The sequence below is a fragment of the Protobothrops mucrosquamatus genome, unplaced genomic scaffold, assembly GCF_001527695.2.
Source record: "Protobothrops mucrosquamatus isolate PMUCROS unplaced genomic scaffold, P.Mucros_1.0 scaffold253, whole genome shotgun sequence".
Lineage (NCBI taxonomy): Eukaryota > Metazoa > Chordata > Lepidosauria > Squamata > Viperidae > Protobothrops > Protobothrops mucrosquamatus.
Window position 1 is genome coordinate 355,333 of NW_015386601.1, and position 11,387 is coordinate 366,719.

Genomic DNA, 11,387 nt, shown 5'->3' on the forward strand with positions numbered 1-11,387 from the left:
AAAAGCATCTTGATTTGTCATTAGGGGGGCAGGTAAGCACCATTCATCCTAGGGCCCATCTGGAGCCTTTCTGGAGTTTTGCTCATTGTGGGCCTCCCAGGTTTGCATCTGGTCTAAGAAAAGGAGGATTATGCACGGGTGGGGGAGGGAGAAGATCTTGCATCTAGCCAAAGGCTGAGATCTCAGAGTTGGTAGAAGTCCACTGTGCCCTTGTGCAAGGCATGTTTAGAGTCAAACTATATATGAAGGGAATTGGGCAAATCCATCTCTGGACAAGTTTTTGCTTTTTGATAATGAAAAAAAAAATCCATGGAGGCTGCAAGAGAAAGTGAAATATAGCAACAGGGAAGATGATATACATAATCTTTTCTGTTCAAACTGCTTAATTCAAAATTAAACCAGCTCTTTTCACTCTCTCCTTGTCTATTCTTAGAAAGCTCAGAATGTATAAGTTGAGCAGATTACAAATCACAAATCTAAAGATTAGACAATTCCTAAATTTCTGTTTGGCAACTGTCCTTTTCAGCAAGTAAACAGTGCAGGCATCTACATGTTTACTCAGAAGTAAATCTTGTAGCTTTCATGGAATTTAACCACAAGAGGGAGAAGGTAGGATTACACATTTGACTCTTAGTAGGCACCTGCCAGTTTGAGAAATGTTCCTGCAATCGGTCATTGCTCATCCACTACATTCCAGTAATGTAGTTATATCTCTATTGAAACTACAGATTCAGATTAAAAACACAGAATCAGTTTGAAGGGGAAGGTTTACTTAAAAGTGATCAGTTGTGACTGTAAGACTTGGCAGAATCCCGTTTCATGTTTTAGTTTGGGCTGGTGTTAAATCTACCCTCATCCTTTTTTACACAGATCTTTGCCAGACAGCCACCCAAGACAGGGAAGGGTCTCTCCTGTGCTGCTGATTTCCAAATGATAATAGCGAAGGCAACCTGTTTTCTTTGGAGTTGGTACAGAGCAATATATGCAGTGTAAAATCTTATGAATGAAAGCTTATTCACACTTGACAGAAGCAACATCTTGCTGGAGATATATGCAGCTTGCTTGATGTTTTGTTGAGTGCCCTGGGAATTAGTTGCATGCAAATTGGCAGCAGGGCAGCCTTAAGATGGGGCAGACATTTCCACTTGCTGTCTGTCACAGATTGAATTGGTGCAAAGTTCTTGGCTGTTCAAGTTAAGGTCGGGCAGGGACAGAGGGCAGTTTCCATCACTTCCCTACTCCACTCTTAGAAAGCAAGAGCACCTGTTCACCTGTGAAGACTGATCACTTGGATCTCACCTTCCAGAGAGTGGTCATCATATCTTTAAGCGGTTTGTAACCCTTCTGAAATTGCCATCTCTTAACTAATGTGAAACAGTGTTAGTAATAGCCATAATCAGTGGGGAGGAAAGTCCCTCTCTCATTTCCAAATGTTAGCAATTTAAATATACAGGGAGTATATTGCATAGCCCTGGAAAGTAGATTGCAAGCTTTTACTTTCTTTTCAAAGGCCGTTATTTCAAAAGATAGTTTATACCTACATGTCTGTGATTTGACTTAACCCTTCACAAATTTCATTCTTTCCTTGCTCCTTGACGCTATGGTTTTATGTAAGTTGACCACAGAGATAAATCTAATTGAATTCAACGAGACTTACATATGTTGCTAGAAATGCTTGACATGGGCTAATATTCCCAGTTCTTGAGAAAAAGATTAAAAACACCCCCTGAGAAATTCTTACATTTCTACGAATCTTAGAAAGATTCTCTTTCTAAACATTTCTAAATGTTTCTTTGGCGAAGTAGCCTTGTTTTTTTCTACTACTTTATTGAATATAATAATCACCCTGCACTTTAAAGCTTTCACCTGAACCTTCCAAGAATCTGTTGTTTTCCCAGGAGTTTTTGTCCCAGTAAGTTAACATGGCTCATGGCCTTCCCTCTGTGTGCAGAGGAAAGGTAAGATATCTATGGGCCTTGCCAGGACTTCTCCTAAGGTCTAGGGGCAGTGATGGCGAACCTTTTAGAGACCGAGTGCCCAAACTGCAACCCAAAATTCACTTATGCATTGTCGGGTGCCGGGTGGGCGTGGCCCATTGGCTGGGCGTGACTGTGGTGGTAACGGCAGACTGGGTGGGACTAAAAAGTTCAATCAATCAATTCCAACTTTGCAAGATCTTTTTTTTCCGTGAGAAGTTGAAATTGACTGATTGAACCTTTTTTTTTTTGTACACAGCGGCGGAGGCCTAAAGCAAAAAGGTTTTATAAAAACCAGCTGAAGGCCTAGGACTGGGGCTACGGCACGCGTGCCCACAGAGAGGGCTCTGAGTGCCGCCTCTGGCATCCGTGCCATAGGTTCGCCACCACTGATCTAGGGAATGGCAGCAGAATGTCTCTTTGCTGTGGGGATTGTGTAGGCTGGAAGCTGCCAGAAATAAGAATCTGGCTTTTGTTTTCTAGAAAGACCTCACGTGCATTCTGGCCATAGTTAACTGAAAGCAAGTATGCCACTTGAAAGGGTCACATCTATAGTTCCTGGAGCAGATGGTTATGGTACTGAGGGTCAGATGTTCAACACATACCTAAAGTAGAAAGAGACTGAATGTAGGTTTGACCAGGAGGTTGCAGAAACCTGGCCACAGAAATTGGATTGGAGTTTTATTCCTCCTGTTCTATGGAAGGTAGCAGCAGGAGCTGTTGGGGCAGAATATTGATTGTCTTTGATCACGGTTCTACAGTTGATCAGTAATGGACATACTATATAAACTAGTCCAGCTGGCTTCTCCAACTGCAAGCAGTAACTCTTCCCTTGAAGCAACTGCCCAGGAGAGGAGACCTGCATTTTCTCAATTGTGTGACACTATAAAGACCACGGAGCTTATTTGTGAACTTGAGTCCATCTCAGCTGATGCTCTCCCACAGATGCAGTTTAAGCTTGGCGGACTATGTACTTACAACCAAGTATCCCTCTTCATTTACATGATGAACTCTAAACCACAGAAGCTTATGCAATCTTTTTGGTTTGTTTCTTTCTTTTTCCTTTAAGACTACCTAAGACTCTTTATAGCTCTTATTTCATTAAATAATTTAAAAGGTCTTTAATACAACCCAAATAATTACTGATAAAATAATTACAAGGTTTTTGAGAATTACTTGAATTAAAGAACTGAAATCCTAAAAACTAATCTAATTAGGGCTCAGGTGCTGATTTCTGAGCTAGAAACGTCCCCAAATCTCTCGGGCTCGGAAGGAGCTTTTCCATAGACAAGTTAGGGACTTCTAAGTGCTTGTGGAATTTATATATGTTCTTTTGTTCCTGAGACGATCCCGACCTGGATTACACTGCAGCAACCCTGTTAGCCACATTGAACTTGCCTTCAGTCATCTTCTGAAGAAGGAAATATTTAATCTAGTGCTACTTTTCAGTGATCCCATAGCACGTATAATTCCTTCCTTCCTTTATGCAGTGCTGCTTTACTTCTCTGATTAACAAATTAAGCCTGGGTGATGAGGGTTAAGTAGAATAGAAGATCCTGCCTTGAAGGCAGAGAAAGAATTTTTTTTTCTGGCTCCTTCCAGTGCATAGTTCTGACTTTGTGGTGCCTACTCACCGGGGCACAGCAGAAAAAGATGTGTTAGGCACAGACACCTGGATGTTTGGTATCGAGTAGAAGACCAACTCTATTCCATTATTCAGGTTTATTTCTTACAAGTGGGAATGCATAGTGGAGAAGATGCTTTCTTAAAACATGTACTTCAGATTCACTGCCCTTTCTTAAGAGGTGGGAAGAGTTCCAGCTTAACAACTCTTGAATAGTATAAACTCATACTTAAAGAAAATCAGAATTTACTCTCAAAGTTATGACTTGAATAATATTTACTTGATTTAAAATGACAAAATTCAGACATTTGAGAAATCTGGAATTTCAACTGAAATGACTTACCTAGAATCGTTGTTCCATGTCCTGTGTGGGCATGCAGGACACTCAGCCTAGAACAGTTGACTTCACTCCCAACTGTCTGCAAAGATTTGCATCAAAACTACCCAAGGTCCACTTTTGTTCCTCAAGAACGTCATGGCACTGCCCAACCATGTGGACAAAGAATACTGATTTGAGGGTTGCAAGCAAGTTAAATCTGGCTGTATAATAAACAGGGGTTGGAGAACATTCTTAGCATCCACTTACCACAACTTTTTTTCCTCAGTCCACTCTATGATATAAAAGGAGGTGGGGAAATTGCCATCCATTCAAGTATAAAATTAACCATCTTGCTGCACTTACTTGAATTAGATCAAAGGTATCCGAAATAGTCCTCTTAGCTTGTCATGTGAATAGCCAAAACATTTTTTCCCACAGGGCCCTGCTAAGCTGCTCTGTATTTAGGGTCCCTCACTATCCAACTGCACCAGTTTATTTACAGATACCCCATCCACTGCTTGTCAGTATCCCCGCCCCAGCTGATTTTAAGTACATAGTTTTAATGGAAGGAAATGGTTGCCTGCTGATGTATTAACATCTACCATCTATTCTGAAGAAAAGCTAGGAGGCTGGAGCAGCCTCGCAAATGTGCTTTCTGTCTGTTGGGTGCTTGGTGATGCCCCCCTAAAAGCATCGCAATAAGATTGTGACTGCATGAGCCTCCTTCTGTGGCAGGCCTTTTCGGAAAACATTTTCCCAGTATTCAGATAGGCTTTTTGGGCCCCAAAGCTAAGGTACTGGAAAACAGAGTGAGTTCTAATTCCAGATGGAAATGTTTGCCTGACAATAACCAATCATAGATGTTTAATAATAGAACCATATATGTACCGTTAGAGCAGTCTTGAGCTTTCTTCCAGTGATAAAATAAGGCCACTCATGAAGATGATACGATCCATGGTGGTATCCTGGATAACCTCAGACTGACAGGGAAAGGCTACAACAAAACTGTAACAGCATTTCAAGTCAACCTAAAGTTTTATTGCACTCTTTCCCATCAGGGCAGTGAACTTGGGAACCGAGCACACATCCATCTATAGAATTTCATGGCTTGGGGCGGGGGGGGGGCTTTGATGAATCAAAGTTACATGCTTGGTGTTTTAGGAACATTACTGCTTCCTGTAAGCAAGCTGAAAAGGCATGGCTTAAAAAAAAAAATAGAAAATTAACAAACAGTATGGAAAGCTTTAATTCAGTGTAGAAAACTGTCAAGTACATTATTAGCTTTGAAAATAAGGGTTTTTCTAAGCAAGGTAATACAGGGTTTCTTTAAGCTATTGTGTACTCTAATATAAGATCGAATTACATGTAGTATAATATGTAAATAGCTGTATAATTGTCTTCAAAGAAATACATTTATATATACTGAATCTCTAATGTGAATATCAGATATGGGTTGGGAGAAGATTGTACATTTTTGTCAAAAGAATTTGAAAGCTGTAGATAACAGGATGAACGTTTAGGGCATTAAATCATTGTATTTAAAGTTGGATTCATGCTTAGGTCATACTGTCAATTGTGCCTTGTGGAAATGAAATTTTTACATACTACTTGCAATATGATTATGAACATGGCAAAAGTGACATAAATATGTAAAAAGCTTTTTTTAAAAAAGAAATGGGACTTCAGTCTATCACCTTAATAAACATTTAAAGATTATGGTATACGTATTTAAGAGATGATTGTTTAATATGGGACCACAAACTGACTTAAACTTTTAAAATATGGCTTAGGTTACTTACTGCTTGTTATGATAAAAAATGGATCAAAGCTTAAAACTAGTGGCAAAGGAGAAGCACAAGGTATACAAGACAAATTGTTGACCCAACACAATGTCCATTGGGCTCAGTTGTTTGAATACTGTATCTTAAGTATAGGTGCATATGGTGTAACTTGAAAATATAAAAAAAGGCAAAATGTTTAGAATCTTTACTAAATAGGACACTTCTCCTTCAAAGTAAAGCATAATTGTGTTTTATGGTTTCTGATTATGATGAATAAAATAGAAAGTCGCATCTCTACATAACTTTCCAGGTTCCAGCCTAGAAAAAACATGTCACCTTCTTTGTCCTCAAAATACTATCCTAAAGACATCTTTCTACCATAACAAGACAATGACAGGAGATGAATGTTTCCTCTTGGTGGTTGGGAAGACTTCATAGAGACAAGGGGCCGATGCCAAAGAGAATATCCAATGACTTACAGAAAGGCACAACAATTTTCTGGGCTGTAGGCTGTACTTGTGCTAAGGCAGACTTCAGAAAGTTTTCAGAATATTAGCTTTAACTAATAGTCAAATAGTATTTGAATTTGAGACAAGTAATGATTGTTCTCAGTTTTGCGTGCAGTCGTGGTCTTTATATGCAAAAATTGCTGTTTGATGGCAACCGAGGGAAGGGCTCTTAGGACTGCAGAGAGGTCCAGGACACCAAGTTGTGTCCCCTGGTTTCCAGCAGAAGTTCAAATGAAAACAACTAGGTAAGTCTATAAATGTCCATTCATAATTTTGGTGCATATTTTTGAAACAGAGCCAAGGATTCGGTATGGTTTAGTCTAGACATGGAAAGCTATCTTCAAACTTGGGCTTTCACTATTAATCATAATGAGAAACTAAGATAAAGTAATATATCTACAAACCCAATTATCTCCCAACCTTACTAAAAGATACAATTGCTTTTTTCTGTCGCTGCTAGAAGATTGTGGTTAAAACAAAATGGAAATGCTCTTCCATGGAAGGAAATTCTTCGTTGGGTCAGACAGGTTTTGAAACAGCTCAGGAAGAACTCTCAAATATAAGGAAGGAAGAAAAGAGTGTGTTCACTTTTGATAATGCTCAGATTAAGGAATACAATGGAGCTGTGTGAGAGGCACAGCTTAATTTATAGATGTTGACGGCTTGCCACTAAGTAGCAAGCTAGTCTTGCCCTTACGTCAGTGGCAGTGGTGAGAAAAACAGAACTGCAAATGGAAAACATCTGGATTTCTTGTAAAAACTTCATGAGTGAAGTAGGCCAAGTTAACAGTAACAGTTCTCCAAGAAACATCTAGCACAGCATCTGCCCTCTGGAATAATATTCCCCAGAGAGCCATATGGGTCCCACCCTGGTGATGTTCAGAAATCATTGAAAAATTGACTACTGTATTCTCCCAGGCCCTGTGGTTTTTGTCTTGTTATGTGTGGTCACCTTCTGGATGCTTCTTGTGTTACTTTATTCTTCTTGCTTTTAAAAGTGAAAGCATGTGAAGTCATATAGTCTCTCTAAATTGTTTGTATCTATGTTTTTATTTTAGCTAGGTAAGCATGGAAAGGAGAGCCATCTAAATCAAGCTTTACCTTTCTTCCTAGAAAAAAAATGGGGATAGATGTGTTCTGATAAAGGAGAAAGAGCAGAGAAAGAATTAAACTCGCCATTAGTAACCAAACCCATAGCTTGAAATATTTTAATCTCTTGCTATGTTAAGGTGCCCTGAAGTTGAGCTTGCATATGGCGATTGCATGTAGGCAGCTCTCTTGGCACCACTACAGAAGCAATTTGCCATTGCTGTTTTTTACTGTTTTTTGGGCAATGCTTTGCCAGATACACCAAGAGCCTTAGAATTTGCAGCTCATCCCTCATCCAAGTGCTAACCAGAGCTGATGTCACATAACTTCTTAGGTCAATCAAGGGTAGCTAAAGGCCCTGCCACCTGCTAAGTCCCCCTTACTGTGAGGAACACATGATTTAGGTGGTGGCAAGTCTGAAAGAAAGCTCATGCCTAGTCTTTGTTCCTGATCATGGATGTGTTCTTATTTTAGTATGCTGTTTTCTCCTTCCCAAAGATGGGTTAACAGAACTATTGTATCTACGTTCATTTTGTTTTGTGTTTTAAACATGCTGTCCTAAATTTTAAACTGGAATCAATTTTTAATGAAGTCTCAAATTCTACTGAATAATATAGGTTTTTTTGTAATATATTTTATTGATTTTTTAAAAAACATAAATCACAATAATTGGTGAACAGTGTGTTGTCTGGGTTACATTTGTAAAACAATCATTAACAATTGATTTCTATAATCCATAATCCACATAATGGTTTTAGTTGATTTCCTCTTTTCCCCAACTATCCTCTTTTGCTAACATTGAGTTAATACAATTCTTAATTTTCCCCCAATATTCCTAAAAATAATAATCACATCAATATAATATTTCTTTTCTATCCAATTATTCTGGTTGCCCTATCATAGATCCTGTTACAGTCCTTATTTTAATTTGTTTCTCCCACCAGATTCTAAATATTCTCACTGGTTAAGATTTCTCAAAAATTAATTACATTTAAAAAAATAACTCTATTTTTCCATATGAACCATCTCACACTTTTACATTTCTTAAGAAATAGATAGAACAATGAAAAAAAAAGAAAGGAGAGCAAGAGTAAAAAAACATTAAAAATAACATACTACTTAAATATATATCCCTCATAAGCTAATATATATTTATTTCCTAATTTTTTTATTTGTTTTAACCATAATTAAAAACATTCAATTTAATACATCTAGTCATCTAGTCCTTTAATTCTTATTCAAAACATTTTTATCCATTATAATTTTCTTAAATTCAATCACATTTAAGTATTTAAAACATTTCCTTTATCTAAGTCATTTCAACTTTTTTACATTACTCATATCAAGAAAGAGAACAAAAAGGGGGAAAACATACTATATTATTTAGGGAATTCATCCCTCTTAGAATGACATATATACGGTATTCCAAAACTTCTCTATTTCTTTAACCATATTCAAATAAATGTTTCTTTTTTAAGTATTCTCTCTGATAAGTCCCATCATCTATTTTCTTGGTTTCCACTTTAGTATTTTTCCTTTGCCCAGTATCTTTCCTAATTAATGTATTTTGCTGAATCAAAAAGTTTTTCCGTATGTTCGTAAATGTTGCTGTAGATATAAAAAGTATATCAGATGAAATGTCTGTGTACGGGACTTCTGCCTTTCCATGTTTGTTGAAAATCTTTTTCTTTTTCTTTCTCTCTGCTTCTCTTATCATTTCCTTTCTCTCCGATGTTCCTGACATCTCTACAGTCCATTTTATCCAATCTGTTTTCTTGTCCTCAGATTTATTTTGTAGTCTTAAGGGATAAGTTGTTTTTTCCAATTCTTGTGAATTTTTTCCCCACTAGGATTAAATCATGTTTCCTTGTTTTGTTAAGTTCCATCTTTAAGCCTCTATTCTCAATTCTATATCCATTTATCTGTTTTATCTGCTCCTTCTCTGTTGTTGTTTTCTGGGAATTTTTTTGTTGTAGAGTTAACTTAGAAATAGATTGATTTATATTTTCGAAGTTATTTTGGATTTCTTTGTGGTTTAAAGTCATTGTTGTTTGAATTAGTTGCCGTATACTATATATCTTCTCCTGTGAAGTATTTATGTTTTCTTGATATGTTCTTTCTACATGTCTCTGATCTATGATGGCCACGAATTTGAGTTTTTCTCTTCCTTTCTTTTCTCTGCAAATAGCTTTAGAGTCCCAATTAAATAGATATTTATAATCCAAATAGTTCAAAAAAGTTTTTTCTGAAATTTGTAATTCTCTTTGTTTACAGCCCAGATTATTGTCTTTTTTTGTCACAGCTGTTCTTTGTTGTTAAAACTCTGAAGGTCACAAACACAGATTAGCTTTTCTCAGGTTTTGCCAAGTCTTATATTAAAGTCATAGCTGTCATAGTCTTCATCCATCACTAGGTGTCAGCAACTATTTGTTTTTCACTTCCATATATTTTGATCTTCCATAAAAAAATTAATTCGCCGCTTCTGTTAGCATAAGGGTGGAGTGGAAATCCCCCTCCTTCCCTTTCGGAGGTATTTTGCTTCTTGGGGATCTTTTCCAGGAAATTAAATGTAGAATAGAAATGAGAAGATCGAATTCCTCACCCAGTTTCAAACACACTGTTCACAGTTGTGCTGGTTAGTGCTTTTGGACTTCGGTTGCTAGTAGCTTGGGCTGGTCGATGCAATATGGCCAGCCTTTCTCCTGTTGGGTTAGAAGGCTTTCCCCAAGTCGAACGGAACGGCCACCAACGTTCCAGAGTTGCTGGAGCACCCTTTCTTCGTCGCCTCTCCGGGGCAACTTAGACCCATTTAGGGTCCCCAAGCAGGGCAAAATTAGCCGCAGGAGTGCAGAGAATCCACAAGCCTGTGACCGGTCACTACCGCACAAAACCGGAAGTCCAGTTTCTTTGATTTGCTACCATTCTGGTCACTTGCTGGTTTCTTTAGTAGTAGAATCTTTAGAAACAGGGCCATTGGGAGGGGTTGACTTGAAGAACTCAGGATGAAATCCAAAAGGCAAGACATTTTGTTTCAGTCTTGGAACAAAACTTCAGTATATGGAGTATTTTGTTCTGCACGGTCTCAATGGATATATAAGGGGACTACAGAAGTCAATGACCTTGTTGGTGGTACTACTACTACTACTACTACTACTACTACTACTACTACTACTACTAATAATAATAATAATAATAATAATAATAATAATAATAATAAAGTTGGAAGGGACCTTGGAGGTCAACTCGTCCAACTCCCTGCTCAGGCAGCAAACCCTATACCATTTCAGACAAATGGCTGTCCAGTCTCTTATAATCGTAAGAGATTTTAATTTTTTGAATCACATTCCTTCACTTTCTTGATAACGATTTGCTTATTCTGGAACAGGCTTAATTGTCAATTGATCAATTTTTATTAGGTCATAGACCAGCAACAGGCTTAAACATATATTCTATTACACAAGCCTATATTTACTTATCTAATTCATTTTAAGAGGTTTCAGCACAGAATTGCCTTGGTGATAAAATAAACTCACTCTCATATAAAGGTAATTTAGCAACTCTCAAGTGAGTTGGAATCCTACTGAATCTTGACTTATTATTGAACTCCAACTGAGTACATATGAACGGCTGCTTGAGGTTGCACTCCTTTTAAATATTATCTTCATGCAGAAAAATGGGCATATTTGAATGAGCTTGTTTTGAAATTTGTGAGTGCATGATGGGTTCATTGCTGTAAAGAATATTACGCATCAGAAGATCCTCATCATGTAATTGTAGAGATACCAACCACACTGGAATCCACGGTGAAAGTCTAACTGAAGTTATATACAATACAGGTAATCCTCAATTTATCTATTGCTAAGCAACGTTGTTGTGAATTTACAATCTTGTTTTGCCATTGTTGTTACATGAGTCACTGGAACTGGTAAGTGAATCACAAGTCATTAAGTGAATCCAGCTTCCTCCATTGACTTTGCTTGTCAGACGCCAGCTAGGAAGATCACAAATGGTGAGCACATGACCTTGAGATACCTCAACCATCATAAATACATGTGGGTTGCCAAGTGCCCGAACTCTGATCACATAAGG